The following is a 21,506-nucleotide window of genomic DNA, read 5'->3' on the forward strand; positions in this document are numbered from 1 at the left end:
CTAAAGACGAGTGAGAACACGATCACTTCACGTGATCATGTACCCGCCCCGACAGAGGGCTCTACCGCTCACTAAAGATCGCCAACTGGTGTTTACCGTGTCCAGTAACACCTCAGTGGAATAGTGGTAATATAGTAGTAGTAGTGGCCCAAGAGAACACTAATCAATTTAGTAATATGTTTAAATCACTCACTCTCAGTAGCAACAAGGTAATGGAGGGTTGACACAAACATGGCGGTGGTTCTGTAGTTTACTTAAAAGATTAAAGAATCATAACTTTGTTCTTCTCCTTCCTCACGGTGAACTGGCCCAGCCGCTACGTCATCACCCTGACTGGTGAAACTGTACAGTCGTCCCTGACGTCACTGCCCAGGCTTCACTCTTGCTAAGCACCTGTCACTGGAGCACTTGTTGCTCGTTTCCCGTCAATTCCTTCTTCTGTCTGCCACACGGAGTTCAGGAAGACCTCACAGGATGCTCGCAGACCACTGGTGATGCATATATTCACCGGAGAGGGGCGAAAACTGTCAGACTGACAGGACTCCCCTATCGCACGTCCGCCCTTCTTGAGGTTATCTTGAGATGATTTCGGGGCTTTAGTGTCCCCGCGGCCCGGTCCTCGACTAGGCCTCCACCCCCAGGAAGCAGCCCGTGACAGCTGACTAACACCCAGGTACCTATTTTACTGCTAGGTAACAGGGGCATAGGGTGAAAGAAACTCTGCCCATTGTTTCTCGCCGGCGCCTGGGATCGAACCCAGGACCACAGGATCACAAGTCCAGCGTGCTGTCCGCTCGGCCGACCGGCTCCACCGCTCGGCCGACCGGCTCCCTTGACGATGTGTCGTATCTAACTCCTGGTGCCACGGGGCGCGCCGCCTGGACCCCCCTCCACTCGTGACGTCACACTTGCCAGGTGCGTTTCTCATTGGCTCCCTGTACCACGTCACAGTACTGACGTTATAACACTTTGGCGCGAGAACGTAGGAGTCGGCGCCATCTTGGCGTCCAAAAGGGTCTAAGCCACTGTCCAAAACACTCTTCTTTCGTCAATTTCTCGCCAACGCGAGAACACGTCATGCTCCCACATATGTCAAATTGTTCTCTGGAATGCAGAGAACGTTTGGGTAACGTAGATATGACTTACAGCTGGCGTGGGAGAAATAGAAAGGGGGGGGGGAACACCGTCACAGCAGACAGATAGAAATACGCTACCGGCATTGACTACCATTTATCCCTTGTGAAAACAAAACACTGTATATGATGTTGAATAATATACATGCACCAACATAAACCACAAAATAATAGGTTACATTAATTATTAGATGTCCGAAAATACTAGAATGAACTCGATAAAAAAATGTAATTATATTACTATATTTATTTGACACCGGAAGTTGACTGGTATGCAATTATAAAAAGAATTAAAGTAAGAACTTATTGTCTCTAAGTGCAAGTCCTATATAAATCTTAAAAAAAAAAAATTAATAATTACCGAATTCTTGAACAAAATATACTGAAATAATGCAATTAATATTTTCGTGAAGGAACTACACAAAATTTACTGTAAAAGAAAGTAGTTTGAACTCTATTTTAATTCAACAAACTAGTCAAAGTCTTGTTGACCAGCGCATTACAACACTTTACGTTAACTGAATTGTTAATGATTCTTTAATTCATAGGCGCACTAGGGACCCGATTGCGTTATCGTAACTTTAATAATGGCGATATTTAAATCGTCAACAATTAATTAATTCTTGACGCCCGACGCTACAACGCCGCTCGGAAATAATTATAACTATTTATTAGTTAAACAAAAATTAATGTTAAATTATTTACGTTACTTAATGAACTCGATGTTTACATAGTATACACTTGTTTACCAAACGCTTTGTAGATAGGAGAAATTAGCACTGATTCTTAATTAAATATTAGCAAATATTCTCCCAAAATTATAAATTAAATACTGGCGCATAGTTAACTTGTTACTTGCACTGAATACAACACTCGCTAGACACTTAGACACTTGGTAGAGCGCAAACAAATTACAGACCGCTGCCTCACCGTTTCCGGTGTGTTCAGTCCATTCGGGTTCTGGGGATTACGTGGTTCAGATCGTATAGGCAAGCTTTGGAGTTTAATTGGGAGGCAGTTTCGCGGGGGATGGCCGTTGTTGTGGGGATGTTGTCGCAACGGGCTCTGACTATTTATCAAATCACAGACCGCTACCTCACCAGGCGCTGAGTAAAACCACTAGAAAAAATTCAGAGTCTCAATGCTAAATCGCTTAAATGACCAAAAATCGACTTATGGTCTCCCAAAGTTCTAATTCGAATGACTTTAATGGCACACTTGAATTAACACTGACGATCCGTTGGGCGTAGGGCTAGACACAAAACTGGAATTTATTCCAAAAACGGAGATTTTCCAATCGACTTGGACGAATTTCACCACAAAAAAATCCACGATTTTCACTAAGTCTTTCAATGATTTCTCTTTTAATGCACTGCACTTCACTTCACTTGAAAACAGTAAAACCACTCACCTTAGTAATTCTCTCAGAGAATTAATACTGCAGAACACGAAACCAAAATCCAGCCTTCATTATAATTATATGAAAAAATACTTAGGAAAATAACAACACTTATTTACGAGAATTACTTAAACAAGGGGAACACTTAACTAACAAGAGGATACTTAACTTGAAGGGGAGCTTAATATACAGGGAACTTAATTTAGTACTTACGGAAAACTTGATTTAAACTATAACCGTCCTGTCCACCCTGTCGCTCTTCCGAGCCTAGGTGAACGCATCCACCTAGATTCCAACAATGCAAAATAATCCCTGCCTTCGCGGTCAATGGTTAGACTAGATAGCGGAACAACCGACGAATCTACTGTCTGACACCACCGTAATTCCGTAGCTAGAGAATCTACTAGGCCATCCCTCAGTGAAGTCTTGTCACCTTCATGGCGTTACCGGTAAAAATCTAGCGATTGGGTCGTCTAACAAGCCCTAAGGGATAATAATAGCGTCCTAAGTACTTCCTCGTCCCGACAATTTGAAAACTAGAATTACTGCTGCAAAAAAACCCATGCAGCACTCTTGTCCGTAATTGCAGAGGGTCGAGTAACTAGAACCCTTCCAACTAACCAAGGCGGCCCCTTACTTTTAACTGCCTACTTAGCGCCTACATTTAACTGCCTATACTTAAACTACCAGCCCTTCACGACACTAGAATTGCCTACTCCATGCCCAACGCACTGACCTGGGATTACCGTCGACTTCTAGCTCGTTGCACCCGGCTTAACTCTCACCACACCCAATAACCGAACGTACAGACTCGTGAGGCTTCAATAATCGTCAAGAAATTATTGAAACTCCACTGCTACCATTGTAATAACCCTCTCTGCACTACCCTTTCCCTTCACTCAACACCCCAGCTTAACACTGCTACAGCTCAGTATGACCCCTCATCTGATCTGACACGAATATAAGCTGAATATTAAATGAGGACACAACAAGAATCGGGGTTATTAATTTATAACTAATAATAAAATCATTAAACATTGCCACCACCTTCCCTAACCATAAATGAGTGTGTCTAAATTATTGTTTCCCCAAGAAGTAAGGGACTCAATAATCATTTAACTCAGAGGGGCAAATAATCTTGGAAAAATGCTTGGGAAATAAAAAGGAAATCTTTAATTAACTAATGGGGGATTCAAATGAAACTTTTATATTCATAAAATGGAGGAGAACATGAAAACTTTCTATGCCAACACATCAAAACCACATATAAAAATGACAATGTAGATAATATACCAAAAAGGGGAATTAACTGAATACCACTGGAACAAATATATTCACTTTATTTATTTAAACTCGTAAATTGAAATCAAATTGTAATGTCCTACTTTACTAACACATCCTAAGAGGCAAAAATGGAATTTCAGGTGCATTTACTTGCTGTACCAAAACTCAGATAGACATTACCTTAACCCTGCAACTTCGAAGGAGTTGAGCCATAGCTTCGGTCGGGTGCAGATGTGTTGCCTGAACTCTTCGGCAGTTAGTGGTTGTTTGCCAATTTGACCAGTTGGAGGCGTGTATGTCTCTGCCTGCCTGTGATGACGTGGAGTTCACGATGGGGGTCCATCTTCCCCCCTGTAGTGCGGGCTCAGTCTGTGGGCCTCGAATTTTCTGTCCGGGCTGGATACCCGGAGATAGAGCTGGTGTGTGATTTGCTTTCTGTCCCTGTGATGGACATTTATGAAGTCGAGTTGGTAACAGCACGTCGGGCGATCGTGAAGTTTATGGAGGAGTTGGCATATCGGGAATTTCTCCATCGATACGAGGGGCGGACCTTTCCCCTGCCGGATGGTGCAGGCACTGTGACCCTCTCTGATCGGAGTGGTACCCTCACTTACGTCAGTGTACACTGGGCGCCCTTCGAGTTTCTGGAGGGTCTGCTAAGGCAGTACTTCGGCCTTTTTGGCGCCGTAGTTAGTGTGTGGTTGCACATGATATCTTCCAGTCCGTTCAAGGGTGTGAGGACTAACATTCGCACCCTGGGCATGTGGCTCCGGGCAGACATTCCATCCTCTGTGCGACTTATGGGATACAACGTTCAGGTGTTTTACTCCCGCCAGCCTCGGACGTGTTATCGTTGTGGCCTCTTGGACCATCAGACTGCTAACTGTTCTGCGTCTGCCATTGCACCCGTGAACCTCTTCAGTGAGGAGGATTTTCCGCCTCTTCCTGTGGAGGAGGGTTTGGTGGATGTGGACGTCTCTTCAGCCGCGGATGTGCCCCCTGTGTTGACCGTTGCGCCGCGTGTTGCGCCCCCTGTTATTGTCGCCTCTCCTCCGGAGGTTGTATCATCGTCTGGTGATCGTCGTGCTCTGGCTGATGTCCCTGGGGTTCTTCCGACTGCCTTCTGCTCGAATCCCCGTCTTCCAGTTCTTCCTCTGCTGCGTCTGACCCTGTCCCTGCACCTTCCCCGTCTGTTTGGGCTGTGCTGGGTGCCGGGGTGGATCCGGCGCTTCGTCCTGTGCCTGGCCTGGTGCCCCATGTGGTTGAGGATGCTGCCGTTCTACGACGTGCATCAGTTCGCCCGGCTTGTATTGCGCGTATCTCTGAGTCAGCCTCCGGCTCTGATGATGTGCGGCCAGAGCCTAAGTGTTCCCAGCATTCATCTTCTGCATGGGCTGACTTTGACGACTTCGACGATTGTGGATCTTCCGGCGACGGCGAGGTGGCTCCGGTTGCGTTGCATACTACGGTGGTGGCGGAGGTGCATTTGTCTGCGGATGCCGGTGCTGGTGTTTCGGCCTCCACTTCTGGGATGGTGTCTGCAGATCCTGCTTTGGGTGCGTCGCCTGCGTCGGATGGCTCCGGTTCTTCGTCGGGGGGGGGGGGGGTTCCTCCTGCTGAGGTTCATGGTAAGCGAGGTGGCCTGGTGGTGGTGTTGAAAAAGGCTGCTCACTCTGGGGGTTCTGTGACCCATTCCTCGTTCCCCGTTTCATCGGCGGCGGTCTTGACGCCTCTTTTGTCTCCGGCCGTCTCTTCAGTGTCTCCTGCGGTGGAGGTGGAGGTGTTTCCATCTCTTCGACCGTCCCCTGCTCCTGTGCGTACGGCGACGCGGCCGTCTCGGCACCCCTCGTCCACTTCTTCGGTGTCGTCTGCTCCCTTGAAGGACGTGGTTTGCGCTTCCTAGCCTCGTTATGCAACTTGCGTCGGTGAGATTCAGGAGTGGCCGTTTCCGCCTGATCTGGTGATTCCTGAGTTTATGCTGGGCCCACGGCGGCAGGGGGGATCGTCGCCCTACTGACATGGAGTATTTGATTTGGGAGGCCTATAAGCGAAAGTATCCTTGGGATTCGTTCCCTGAGAAATATGTTCCTGTCTCTGAGAAATGTATTCCTCGCCCATGATTCCTTTGTATATTGTGGGTTGTTTCCATTTGTGTGCATGGTTGTGGGGTGCGGGTCGCGTGTATGTGTCTGGGTGGGGCGGGTTTGTTTCCCGGTTTCTGCGTACTCCGGTTTGTTGTTGTGGGTTTATTTGTGTGGCTTGTGTGTGTGTGTGTCTGGTTCCTGTGTGGTCCAGGGTTTGGTTAGTGTGTGTGTGTCTGGATGTGGAAATCATGTTCTTATGTTTTGTTTTTGTGGTTCTATGTTTTTATGGTGCTGTTTGTGCGCTTGTTTGTGTCGTGTTGAGTGCCCTTCAGGCTGTTGGCATGACCCGGTCTGGGTTTGTTCTCTTTGTCATGTTTTGCCATTGTGCTTTTCTTTTTGTTTGTTATATAATTGTATTTCCTCTCTTGTTATTATTATTATTATTAGTATCGTTTTGTGTTGGTGCCTCTCCGTGTGTGTTTGGGGCGCTGGTTGGCTTGTTCTGTATAATTATGTTCTGATGTTTCATTTCTGTATTGTATTCTGCTGTGTTTAAATTTATTGTTGTGTTTTGTTTGTAATTATTGTTGTTTTGTGGTCTGCCCTTCCGGCCGGCGTTTTTGTGTTTAGTAATTTTGTTTCTTTGTACTTTTGCAAGTTTGTGCTTTATCATTTCGTACTTTTGTTCTCTGTTGTATTTGTTTGCTTTTGTTGTACTTATAAGCATGCTTGCATGTAAAAATAAAAAAATAAAAAATTGTAATAACCCTTACCCCCTCTCTGCTCTACCCTTTCCCTTCACTCAACACCCCAGCTTAACACTGCTACAGCTCAGTATGACCCCCTCACTGAGCTGACACGAATATAAGCTGAATATTAAATGAGGAGGACACAACAAGGATCAGGGTTATTAATTTATAACTAATAATTAAAATCATTAAACATTGCCACCACCTTACCTAACCATATATGAGTGTGTCTAAATTATTGTTTCCCAAAGAAGTAAGGGACTCAATAATCATGGAACTCAAAGGGGCAAATAATCTTGGAAAAATGCTTGGTAAATAAAAAGGAAATCTTTACTTAACTGATGGGGGATTCAATTGAAACTTTTATATTCATACAATGGAGGAGAACATGAAAACTTTCTATGCCAACACATCAAAACCACATATAAAAATGACAATGTAGATAATATACCAAAAAGGGGAATTAACTGAATACCACTGGAACAAATATATTCACTTTATTTATTTAAACTCGTTAATTGAAATCGAATTGTAATGTCCTACTTTACTAACACATCCTAAGAGGCAAAAATGGAATTTCAGGTGCATATACTAGATGTACCAAAACTCAGATAGACATTACCTTAACCCTGCAACCTCGAAGGAGTTGAGCCCTAGCTCCAGTAGGGTGCAGATGTGTTGCCTGAACTCTCCGGCAGTTAGTGGTTCTTTGCCAATTTGACCAGTTGGGGGCGTGTATGTCTCTGCCTGCCTGTGATGACGTGGAGATCACGATGGGGGTCCATCTTCCCCCCTGTAGTGCGGGCTCAGTCTGTGGCCTCGAATTTTCTGTCCGGGCTGGATACCCGGAGATAGAGTTGGTGTGTGATTTGCTTTCTGTCCCTGTGATGGACATTTATGAAGTCGAGTTGGTAACAGCACGTCGGGCGATCGTGAAGTTTATGGAGGAGTTGGCATATCGGGAATTTCTCCATCGATACGAGGGGCGGCCCTTTCCCCTGCCGGATGGTGCGGGCACTGTGACCCTCTCTGATCGGAGTGGTACCCTCACTTACGTCAGTGTACACTGGGCGCCCTTCGAGTTTCTGGAGGGTCTGCTAAGGCAGTACTTCGGCCTTTTTGGCGCCGTAGTTAGTGTGTGATTGCACATGATATCTTCCAGTCCGCTCAAGGGTGTGAGGACTAACATACGCACCCTGGGCATGTGGCTCCGTGAACCTCAGACATTCCATCCTCTGTGCGACTTATGGGATACAACGTTCAGGTGTTTTACTCCCGCTAGCCTCGGACGTGTTATCGTTGTGGCCTCTTGGGCCATCAGACTGCTAACTGTTCTGCGCCTGCCATTGCGTCCGTGAACCTCTTCAGTGAGGAGGATTTTCCGCCTCTTCCTGTGGAAGAGGCTTTGGTGGATGTGGACGTCTCTTCAGCCGCGGATGTGTCCCCTGTGTTGACCGTTGTGCCGCGTGTTGCGCCCCCTGTTGTTGTCGCCTCTCCTCCGGAGGTTGTATCATCGTCTGGTGATCGTCCTGCTCCGCCTAGTGTCCCTGGGGTTCTTCCGACTGCCTTCTGCTCGAATCCCCGTCTTCCAGTTCGTCCTCTGCTGCGTCTGACCCTGTCCCTGCACCTTCCCCGTCTGTTCGGGCTGTGCTGGGTGCCGGGGTGGATCCGGCGCTTCCTCCTGTGCCTGGCCTGGTGCCCCATGTGGTTGAGGATGCTGCCGTTCTACGACGTGCATCGGTTCGCCCGGCTTGTATTGCGCGTATCTCTGAGTCAGCCTCCGGCTCTGATGATGTGCGGCCAGAGCCTAAGTGTTCCCAGCATTCATCTTCTGCATGGGCTGACTTTGACGACTTCGACGATTGTGGATCTTCCGGCGACGGCGAGGTGGCTCCGGTTGCGTTGCATACTACGGTGGTGGCGGAGGTGCATTTGCCTGCGGATGCCGGTGCTGGTGATTCGGCCTCACTTCTGGTATGGTGTCTGCAGATCCTGCTTTGGGTGCGTCGCCTGCGTCGGATGGCTCCGGTTCTTCGTCGGGGGGGGGGGGGGGGGGGGTCCTCCTGCTGAGGTTCATGGTAAGCGAGGTGGCCTGGTGGTGGTGTTGAAAAAGGCTGCTCACTCTGGGGGTTCTGTGACCCCTTCCTCGTTCCCCGTTTCATCGGCGGCGGTCTTGACGTCTCTTTTGTCTCCGGCCGTCTCTTCAGTGTCTCCTGCGGTGGAGGTGGAGGTGTTTCCATCTCTTCGACCGTCCCCTGCTCCTGTGCGTACGGCGACGCGGCCGTCTCGGCACCCCTCGTCCACTTCTTCGGTGTCGTCTGCTCCCTTGAAGGACGTGGTTTGCGCTTCCTAGCCTCGTTATGCAACTTGCGTCGGTGAGATTCAGGAGTGGCCGTTTCCGCCTGATCTGGTGATTCCTGAGTTTATGCTGGGCCCACGGCGGCAGGGGAGATCGTCGCCCTACTGACATGGAGTATTTGATTTGGGAGGCCTATAAGCGAAAGTATCCTTGGGATTCGTTCCCTGAGAAATATGTTCCTGTCTCTGAGAAATGTATTCCTCGCCCATGATTCCTTTGTATATTGTGGGTTGTTTCCATTTGTGTGCATGGTTGTGGGGTGCGGGTCGCGTGTATGTGTCTGGGTGGGGCGGGTTTGTTTCCCGGTTTCTGCGTACTCCGGTTTGTTGTTGTGGGTTTATTTGTGTGGCTTGTGTGTGTGTGTGTCTGGTTCCTGTGTGGTCCAGGGTTTGGTTAGTGTGTGTGTGTCTGGTTGTGAAAATCATGTTCTTATGTTTTGTTTTTGTGGTTCTATGTTTTTATGGTGCTGTTTGTGCGCTTGTTTGTGTCGTGTTGAGTGCCCTTCAGGCTGTTGGCATGACCCGGTCTGGGGTTGTTCTCTTTGTCATGTTTTGCCATTGTGCTTTTCTTTTTGTTTGTTATATAATTGTATTTCCTCTCTTGTTATTATTATTATTATTAGTATCGTTTTGTGTTGGTGCCTCTCCGTGTGTGTTTGGGGCGCTGGTTGGCTTGTTCTGTATAATTATGTTCTGATGTTTCATTTCTGTATTGTATTCTGCTGTGTTTAAATTTATTGTTGTGTTTTGTTTGTAATTATTGTTGTTTTGTGGTCTGCCCTTCCGGCCGGCGTTTTTGTGTTTAGTAATTTTGTTCCTTTGTACTTTTGCAAGTTTGTGCTTTATCATTTCGTACTTTTGTTCTCTGTTGTATTTGTTTGCTTTTGTTGTACTTATAAGCATGCTTGCATATAAAAATAAAAAAATAAAAAATTGTAATAACCCTTACCCCCTCTCTGCTCTACCCTTTCCCTTCACTCAACACCCCAGCTTAACACTGCTACAGCTCAGTATGACCCCTCATCTGAGCTGACACGAATATAAGCTGAATATTAAATGAGGACACAACAAGGATCAGGGTTATTAATTTATAACTAATAATTAAAATCATTAAACATTGCCACCACCTTACCTAACCATAAATGAGTGTGTCTAAATTATTGTTTCCCCAAGAAGTAAGGGACTCAATAATCATTTAACTCAAAGGGGCAAATAATCTTGGAAAAATACTTGGGAAATAAAAAGGAAATCTTTACTTAACTAATGGGGGATTCAATTGAAACTTTTATATTCATACAATGGAGGAGAACATGAAAACTTTCTATGCCAACACATCAAAACCACATATAAAAATGACAATGTAGATAATATACCAAAAAGGGGAATTAACTGAATACCACTGGAACAAATATATTCACTTTATTTATTTAAACTCGTAAATTGAAATCATATTGAAATGTCCTACTTTACTAACACATCCTAAGAGGCAAAAATGAAATTCGAGGTGCATTTACTTGATGTACCAAAACTCAGACAGACATTATCTTACCTGCAACCTCGGCCAAGATGTTGAGTGGCCTCCCTCCAGGTCAGGGAGACCTGCACCCCAGTAAGCCCCAAGACACACTGACTTTATTATTTTTAACTACTCCAGGGAGACCTAAGGTTTTCTTCTGGAGCTTGGCTCCGGCTAGGAGCAAAAATCAATTCAAAGCAAAGCTGGAATATTCTGAGGCTGGGCCTCAGAATATTTTTCTCTGAAAAAACAGCGCCATCTGTTGGACGAAAGAGCAACACACGCTGTAATCTGGGGGACCCTGGGGGACTCCGCCTCCACAGGCCTCCATGGCTTCAACCATGGCTTCAAGACTCCCTACAGAGTCTTACTCTTAGGGCCAGCCAAACTCTGACTTCACCCCACCCCTAGGCCTCCTTGGTGACATAGGCCTATCCTAAAAATTATGTTTTACTACCGTAAAATCATGAACCGATCCCATGCTACACAGGAAACCACAGCTGGTATATGGCTCCCAGCCCCCTCACTGGAAACTTGAGTATTACGGTAATTCGTCACTGGTCCTAAAACCGCCAAATGGTTAGTGGCGAAGGCAGGAGGAGAGGGGAACGAGTGGGGGTAGAGAGGGAAATCGAGTGGGGTAAATGGAGTGGCAAATGGAGAGGATCTTATGATGTCTTCTTATGATGTCTAAGACATCATAAGAAGGAAGGTGAAATGCCATGCAACCTCTGAAGAGACAACTAACACAACACCTATACCCCCTATTAGACTATTTTACAGGAACTTCTTTTCCACAGCTCATAAAACGGAGGAAAGAGTCCTGAAAGATATTGTTGATAGGAACGTTATCCCTACAGACAAAAATCAGAAGATACAATTGACGATTTACTATAAAACCAAAAAAACGGCCAACCTACTCATGAGATACTCTCCTGACACAAAGTAGAACGCTTTAAACAAGACCAACGACGTCTGTGCCTTCAAACGCCCACTTGGGGACTGTAAGCCTCAAAGAACTCAGTATATATTCAAGACAACAATATCTCGTTCCAGGCGATTAACGATGCATAAGCAACAGGGCTCCATTAAGGAATATATAATCACTTCCCACAACCAGACCATCACCAGAGAAGTCTTAACAAACAACACAGAAATCATCGATAGATACAGCGATAGCAGGCGGCTTGACGTCTGCGAGGCACTACACATCAAGAAGTCAACACCAGCAATCAACAGCCAATTAATGCACAACTATATTCTACCCACTTCAAGACTCCGCACCAATATTGAAGCATCAAGAAATATGGGCCAATAGACTCTTTGCAGTTACTTCCATTCTTCCCTTTAATTTACCCAATATATACCCATTGCACCGTTCTGTCTTGTGTTGAAAGTTTGCTCTATCTTGTGTTGAAAGTTTTGTTCACCTCATCCAAAACTGTTGTACCATATCACCTCACCCAAATGTGGGTATATAAAATGAAATTTGTTTAAATGATAGCATAGTAGAACTCTGTTTAGTGTTTGCAGGTTATAGTTGTGTGTGTGTGTGTATAAACTAAAGTCCTTGAAAATGTAATAAGTTATTACGAAACGTGTTAAAGTATCGCATCAGACTAGAAATAAAAATGAATTTTGGAGAATTGATTTTTCAATTACTATCGACAGCGAAAAGAAACATAAGAAATATTAAGAAAATTCGTGTTTTCGCCATAAAAAGTCTTAATTTGCCCTCTTAAAAGTCTTAACATATATATATATATATATATATATATATATATATATATATATATATATATATATATATATATATATATATATATATGTATATATATATGTATATATATATATATATATATATATATATATATATATATATATATAAATATATGTATATATATATATATATATATATATATATATATATATATATATATATATATATATATATATATATATATATATATATATGTATGCACAGGGGGATGGCACTCGAGGCACAGTGAAGTTAACTACATCATCAAGAGGAGCCTCACCACAGCTGGATGCCCAACTGAAAGAGAGCCCCGTTACTTAACGCCCCGTAACTCTGATGCTCTTATTGGTCGCCCGGATGGTATCACAGTGAACCCCTGGAAGAATGAACATACGACCCCACGTTGGTAGTTTTTTTTTTTTTAAATACAAATTTAATGTGTATAGGAAACCTACCAACGTGGGGTCGTATGTTCATTTTTATTCGAATCATCATAGTAAAGTAAAACAGGCAGTATTTTCAGGAATGTTTCTACGAGCTTTGAGGATTTGCAGCCCTGAGTGTTTTGATGAAGAGATTGCTAAAATATATGAAATTGGGATGAGTTTACAATATCCTAAGAAGTTTTTGGATTTCTCGTTTGAACAAGCCAAGCGTACGTTTTATAATCACGTCCCTAAGGCGAAACCAAAAATTATTAACTCATTGGTGGTACCTTATGCGAGTGGACTTGAAAAATTTTCTCTGATTTTTAAGAAACTTAATATAAATTTGGTGTTCACTAATAGTACGATCAAATCCAATTTAATAAAAAACTCCCCTGATACAGCAGGTTGTGTGTATTCGATTCCCTGCAATGATTGTGATTCTGTGTACCTTGGACAAACAGGAATGTCCTTACAATTGCGGTTGTCACAACATGCTTATAGTATTAGAACTGCCCAAACGTCTAATGCATTGTATCTACATACGAGTTTATGCGATCACAATATTAACTGGAATGGGGCAAAAAGCATTACCAATTGTGGGGATTTCGTGGAACGGAATTTGATTGAGTCTGCTCTAATCAGTCAGTGTCCAAATCTTCTTAATGTTAGTACTGGAATGGACAAACTTGATCCATTTTTAAGTTATAATATTGCACAACAGTTTAAGAAACAACTTTGATAAAGAGGCTTACAATGTCTCATTATAATTGTATATTCATATATTGTGTGTTCATGAGGCTTTTCTTTAATCTTTGATCCTTTTTTTCTGACCGCTTAATCCTCTTTGACCATTCTAAGCTAAGCTATACCTGTTTTTGGTTAATTCTTTCCTAGGGATGGGTTGGTCAGGTGTCGGTCTATATATCCTCCCCCTTCTCCCTTCTCCTTAGTCAGTCTGGTGTTGACAAAGGCTTTAACAAGCCGAAACGTTCACCTCATTTCATATTTCTCTGTGGATTTTCCGCATATATATATATATATATATATATATATATATATATATATATATATATATATATATATATATATATATATATATATATATATATATATATATATATATATATATATATATATATATATATATATATCAGTAACTGAAAACACACACCCTAGAAGTGACTCGAACCCATACTGCCAGGAGCACTCTGCAACAAGCTTACAGGACCCCTTAACCTGTACGCCAGTTGCAGAGTGTTCCTGGCAGTATGGGTTCGAGTCATTTCTGGGGTGTGAGTTTTCAGTTGCAACTGACGTGAGGAGTTGCAACCCCAGAGCATCCTGGTGACCATTCAGGCTTGTTCGCATATATATATCTGTGTAATATATGTGCAATCTATGTAATGAAAGTTGACACAGATTGGCTGGTGCAAAAAAAACAAGCACTGACTGCACGTGGTAACATGCGAGTAACAATAACACACACGTGGCTGGTGTACACACTCAAGCTAGTGGTTAACATGCAAGTTACAGGTGGGGTACCCTAGGTACATGTAGTGTACTCTGGGTGCAAGGCACAAGTTGATAAATTAGGTGTTCCATGGTCACATGTGGCACAATAACAAGTTGGGTGGTGGGCGCCAGATACACACCAGGTGTGGTATTTGCGCGCGACTGCTTCACACTGGGTGGTAGGTGCCCGTTATAGGGGACGGCGCAGTGTCTGGCAGGAAAACACTATGACCACAAATTGTTGTAATACAGTTATCTCCCTCAGAGAAATTAACAGCAACAATGGGGATTCACTGCTATCCGCACAATATCACTTCTCTTAACACTAGGCTACCGGAAGATGACGATAGACATGGTTTGATACACTAAGGCAGTCACGTTGCTTCTGCAAAGATCACGTGATGAGCACTTCTCTCTCTTTCTCTTATTTCTCATATCTCAAGTAATCTTCCAAACTATCGCGAACAAGATTCAGACTGCAGTCCACGCTAGATGGAATCAGATGGATGACGAGATACTAATTTACATAACGTAAATGGAGTTTTTAGCTGCGGCTGGTAGCGTAAGATCCTAATGTCCTCACAGGTAGACGACCCGGACAGAATGAGGAGGCAGCTTGGTCCAGGGTACTTCCTCGACCCTCCTTTCCACTCTCCTCCTAGATACTCAAAACAGTTAATCAGGTACCAGGCACTGACGCCTATCCAATCAGAGCAGTTTTCTCCGGGTGGCATGATGTCGTGACGTTATGACTACGTCACGGGAGAGTCCTAATCACAGACAAGGGGATCCTTGTTCTCATAGCCCTCGCTCGACCACAAAACTCTCAGTACCACGAGATTCTGATTCTGTATTTTAACTCTCTGGGGTTAACTAGTTCTTCAACATCCTTCTTTCTGTAATTGCTAATTGGTGAAACACACGACAGCCTTCGTGGTAGCAATAGTATCCTGTTGACATGAGCTCTCTAAAGATACCCAACAAGGCATAGCTGAGGTTTGTATTTATAATAATCGACATAGTGCACCCACTCTAGTGCACATGTGAGGGTCTCAACTGTCGGTGTGCACTCCCGGTACACATTAAGACAGCTGTTCTAACCTATTCCCTCACAACAACCGTAGCATCGCGTACATCTCCCGCTGTAAGACCGCTTCCCACTCTAACAGGAAAGGGGAAAGAGAACTATCAGGAGAAAGCACCAATCTATTACAACTATATAGCACGAGAAAGTGATTAGGATAAGGATTTGGGATAGGACACGGAGGGAGGAAATGGTGCCCTATCACTTGGATGGTCGGGGATTGAACGCCGACCTGCATGAAGCGAGACCGTGGCTCTACCGTCCAGCCCAAGAACCCAACAAGCGGTATTCCAGGCGTCTTAACTACCATTATCAGTCATCTTTTAGAGTTAACAGGAGAGGTTCAAAAAACAGGAGAAACCAGCTCTTAAAACCATCAGGAGAGGCACGCTGCTGAAGCCAACAGGAGGGACCAGCTGTTATATAGACGATCCGCAGTTTGAATCTGTCACAAACTTGATCAAAGTTAAGATTAAGTCTCTGAAGTTCGTGAATTGTCGGCACACTCGGCCTACAACTGTCACGGCCTCGCTGTAACTCAGTGATCGTCTCTGCTCCCTCGCTTATTATTTCTCCTTCACATTTTGTTCATAGTTCACTTTATTTGTAATTTTATTTTGTTTGCAATTGCAAAGTAATAATTTTCCTTAAATTTGGTCAAGTACAATTCAAGGAAATTTGGTTAATTTCCCTTAAGTCTGAGTTTGGTTAAGTAAATCCAGCAGGAACTTGTTTTAGTTTCTTCTTTTACAATTCGTTGTTTCTGCCTTACTGTCGTGTGTATGACAGTCTATGCCTTCATCAGGTTTGTTTGGCAGACTAAGCCTTAAGCAAGTGTGTCTGGCTTTTTGTGCCTTCAGTAAGTGTGTCTGGCATTCTAAGCCTTTAACAACTGTGTTTGGCTGTCTAAGCATTCAGTAACTATGTCTGGCAGTCTATGCCTTCAACAAGTGTGACTGACAGTCTAAACATTCAACAGCTTTATCTGGCAGTTTATGCCTTCAACAAGTATAACTGGCTGCCTATAGTTTCAACAGGTGTGTCTGGCCATCTATGTCTTCAAGAAGTGTGCCTGGGAGTCTGTGCATTAAACAGGTGTGCTCGTAGTCTATATTTTCAAGAGGTGTGTCTGGAAGTCTACGTATTATCAGGGGGTTAGAGATCTTACAAACTTGCTACTGAACTGAACTTTACTTTCTAGCGAACAGAGACCCCCAACCACATCCCTGATAAAATAAGATCAACCACTGTAGAGTACATATTGGAGGATCACCATAATATCGTTGTGTTCTCGGAGAGCGGTTCATGTTCACCTTTGCTTGGGGAAACGGCTCCAATCTGGCCTATTGGTCAGGAATACACTCCCTGTTTGAGCCGACGTGACTCCAAGTAGTAATGACCTAGTAGCCACGACGGAGTCCTGGCTACTAGGTACGATATATATATATATATATATATATATATATATATATATATATATATATATATATATATATATATATATATATATATATATATATTGCACAACGTTTCGAACCTCCATGGTTCATTCTCAAGTGAACAGATCTTACAATACTAGTTGATTTTATACGGGCACTAGGTCAGGTGATAATACAATAAAGATGAAAACATGGGGGGATACATAAGGGATAAATGTGAGGTGAAACATAGAGGCTGCAGAAGGCTTATTGGCCCATACGAGGCAGCTCCTATCTAAACACAAAGATCAATCCAGTGTAATTGGCCTATTATGTTGGACATTGTCTTCTGTGTTGGCATCGATATGTTCTTGTCTTGTCCTTACTCTCATGGTGGGTAGAGTAAATAGTTCCGTGATTTGGGTGTTCATGGTAGGTCGCTCTATTCTTATGTGAATTGCCTCAAGAATTTGTAATCTTCTTGCATCTTGAGTTTTGTCTATTATGCAGGTATTCTTGTTCAACATTTCTCTTGTTAACAATTTTGTTTCTGTTTACCAACGTACCTGTGGACGAGACAATCGGGATGATAGCCGACAGAGTGTATCGTGATCCAGCCTGTACTCCTCTTGACATACCAGAAAATATTCTGAGGAAACTACTCCAAGCTTGTACTAAAGAGGCACCCTTCTTGAGCCCGGATGGGCACATGAATAAGCAAGTAGATGGGGTCGCCATGGGTTCTCCCCTAGGTGTCCTGTTTGCAAACTTCTACATGGGTACCATCGAGCAAAAAGTCTTAGTCGACATGAACTTGAAACCGGCCATATACTGCAGGTATGTTGACGACATTTTTACACAGGTACCTGATGTCAGACATCTGCAGGAGCTGAAGGAGGCATTTGAGCAGAGTTCCGTGCTGCGTTTCACTTACGAGATGGAAAAGGATGGGAAGCTGCCCTTTCTAGATGTAACAGTCATGGAAAAGAGCGGAGGTTTCCACACTGCAGTCTACACTAAGGAAACGAACATAGGAATGTGCCTAAATGCCAACAGCGACTGCCCAGACAGGTACAAGAGGAGTGTTGTTAACGCATATGTCGACCGTGCTCTCAGCCACAGCTCAGAATGGAAGCAAGTCGACGAAGAACTCTGTAGGGTAAGGCAGGTCCTAGTCAACAACGGCTTCTCCAATGGTTTCGTCGAAGAAATCATAAGAAGGAAAGTGAAACGCCATGCAACCTCTGAAGAGACAACTAACACAACACCTATACCCCTTATTAGACTATTTTACAGGAACTTCTTTTCCACAGCTCATAAAACGGAGGAAAGGGTCCTGAAAGATATTGTTAATAGAAACGTTATCCCTACAGACAAAAATCAGAGGATACAACTGACGATTTACTATAAAACCAGAAAAACGGCCAGCCTACTCGTGAGAAACTCTCCAGACACAAAGCAGAACGCTTTAAAAGAGACCAACGTCGTCTATGCCTTCAAATGCCCACTTGGGGACTGTAAGCTCCAAAAAACCCAGTATATAGGCAAGACAACAACATCTCTTTCTAGGCGTTTAACGATGCATAAGCAACAGTGCTCCATTAAGGAACATATAATCTCTTCCCATAACCAAACCATCGCCAGAGAAATCCTAGTAAACAACACAGAAATCATCGATAGATACAGCGATAGCAGACGGCTTGACGTTTGCGAGGCACTGCACATTAAGAAGTCAACACCAGCAATCAACAGCCAATTAATGCACAACTATATTCTACCCACCTCAAGACTCCGCTCCAATATAGAAGCATCAAGAAATATGGACCAATAGGCTTTCTACAATCACTTCCATTTCAATACCCATTGTTTCATGTTCTGTCTTGTGTTGATGAAATTAATACCGTATTAAATACCACCTCACCCCATCCACCTCACTCAAATGTAGATATAAACAAATCGGAGATATGAAAGTTCTATTCAGTTGTGTATGTGTAAAGTCTTTGAAAATGTAATAAGTTTTACGAAACGCGCTCAAGTGTCGCGTCAGACTAGAAATAAAAATGAATTTTGGAGAATTGATTTTTGAATTGCCTCCAACAGTGAAAAGAAATGTACGAAAGATTGAGAAAATTCGTGTTAGAATTATTAATCTTACTTTTTCGGTCATATTTAATAATATATGTCTACAGGAAAGACTGCTAACAAAATATACTAATATATATATATATATATATATATATATATATATATATATATATATGTCGTACCTAGTAGCCAGAACGCAATTCTCGGCCTACTACACAAGGCCTGATTTGCCTAATAAGCCAAGTTTTCTTGAATTAATTGTTTTTCGACTACCTAACCTACCTAACCTAACCTAACCTAACTTTTTCGGCTACCATACCTAACCTAACCTATAAAGATAGGTTAGGTTAGGTTAGGTATGGTTGGTTAGGCTCGGTCATATATCTACGTTAATTTTAACTCCAATAAAAACAAATTGACCTCATACATAATGAAATGGGTAGCTTTATCATTTCATAAGAAAAAAATTAGAGAAAATATATTAATTCAGGAAAACTTGGTTTATTAGGCAATTCAGGCCTTGCGTAGTAGGCCGAGAAGTGCGTTCTGGCTACTAGGTACGACATATATATATATATATATATATATATATATATATATATATATATATATATATATATATATATATATATATATATATATATATATATATATATATATATACAACTTTAGAACACTTTCCCACCAGGAGACTCGAACCCTAGCCAGCACAGAAGCCTTCCAGCAACTGGCATAACAGGTACGCCTTAACCCTCTCCACCACCTGCTCAGACCCTTAAAAGAGATGGTAATTTCGGAGTATTTAAATACCACAAAGATCACCACCTCCCAAGAGCACTAGAGCAAGTGAGGGGTCATTTAGACGTTAATTTCATCAAGTCCCTGTTAATATGGGAAGACACAGTGTCTATGCTTAAGGCACAACTCTCCTAAACACGAGAGTCAAATATACAACTTTAGAACACTTTCCCACCAGGAGACTCGAACCCTAGCCAGCACAGAAGCCTTCCAGCAACTGGCATAACAGGTACGCCTTAACCCTCTCCACCACCTGCTCAGACCCTTAAAAGAGATGGTAATTTCAGAGTATTTAAATACCACAAAGATCACCACCTCCCAAGAGCACTAGAGCAAGTGAGGGGTCATTTAGACGTTAATTTCATCAAGTCCCTGTTAATATGGGAAGACACAGTGTCTATGCTTAAGGCACAACTCTCCTAAACACGAGAGTCAAGTATACAACTTTAGAACACTTTCCCACCTGGAGACTCGAACCCTAGCCAGCACAGAAGCCTTCCAGCAACTGGCATAACAGGTACGCCTTAACCCTCTCCACCACCTGCTCAGACCCTTAAAAGAGATGGTAATTTCGGAGTATTTAAATACCACAAAGATCACCACCTCCCAAGAGCACTAGAGCAAGTGAGGGGTCATTTAGACCCCTCACTCACCTCAAGTCCCATATTAACAGGGACTTGAAATACCTTCAATACCAGGGACCTTCAAATACCCCAAATATAAATTTGGGGTATTTAAATACTCCGAAATTACCATCTCTTTTAAGGGTCTGAGCAGGTGGTGGAGAGGGTTAAGGCGTACCTGTTATGCCAGTTGCTGGAAGGCTTCTGTGCTGGCTAGGGTTCGAGTCTCCTGGTGGGAAAGTGTTCTAAAGTTGTATACTTGACTCTCGTGTTTAGGAGAGTTGTGCCTTAAGCAGAGACACTGTGTCTTCCCATATTAACAGGGACTTGATGAAATTAACGTATAAATGACCCCTCACTTGCTCTGGTGCTCTTGGGAGGTGTTGATCTTTGGGGTATTTAAATACTCTGAAATTACCGTCTCTTTTAAGGGTGTGAGCAGGTGGTGGAGAGGGTTAAGGCGTACCTGTTATGCCAGTTGCTGGAAGGCTTCTGTGCTGGCTAGGGTTCGAGTCTCCTGGTGGGAAAGTGTTCTAAAGTTGTATATATATATATATATATATATATATATATATATATATATATATATATATATATATATATATATATATATATGTTTCATTGAATATGACCGCATATTCTGTATTTATTATTTTCTGGTTTAGGGCTTCTATCCCTCTAACTATTTTCTTAGCATCAGGGCTTAATTGAAATAGGAGTTCTCCAAAACTCATTTTCGTACTTTTAAGGTGAAGAAAAGAAGTGATTTACTATAGAGTGTATTACACTTATTTGTATAATTTGCACGACGTTTCGAACCTCCATGGTTCATTCTCAAGTGAACAGATCTTACAATACTAGTTGATTTTATACCCGCATTAGGTCAGGTGATAATACAATGAAGGTGAAAACATGGGGGGATACATAAGGGATAAACATAGGGGCTGCAGAAGGCTTATTGGCCCATACGAGGCATCTCCTATCTAAACACAAAGATTAATCCAGTGTAATTGGCCTGTTATGTTGGACATTGTCTTCTGTGTTGGCATCGATATGTTCTTGTCTTGTCCTTACTCTCATGGTGGGTAGAGTAAATAGTTCCGTGATTTGGGTGTTCATGGTAGATCGCTCTATTCTTATGTGAATTGCCTCAAGAATTTGTAATCTTCTTGAATCTTGGGTTTTGTCTATTATGCAAGTATTCTTGTTCAACATTTCTCTTGTTAGAGTAATGTCATGGGCTTGTCTCATGTGATTCCTAGGGGCACCAGATTGA

This window comes from Procambarus clarkii, chromosome 82 (assembly GCF_040958095.1).
Source record: "Procambarus clarkii isolate CNS0578487 chromosome 82, FALCON_Pclarkii_2.0, whole genome shotgun sequence".
NCBI lineage: Eukaryota > Metazoa > Arthropoda > Malacostraca > Decapoda > Cambaridae > Procambarus > Procambarus clarkii.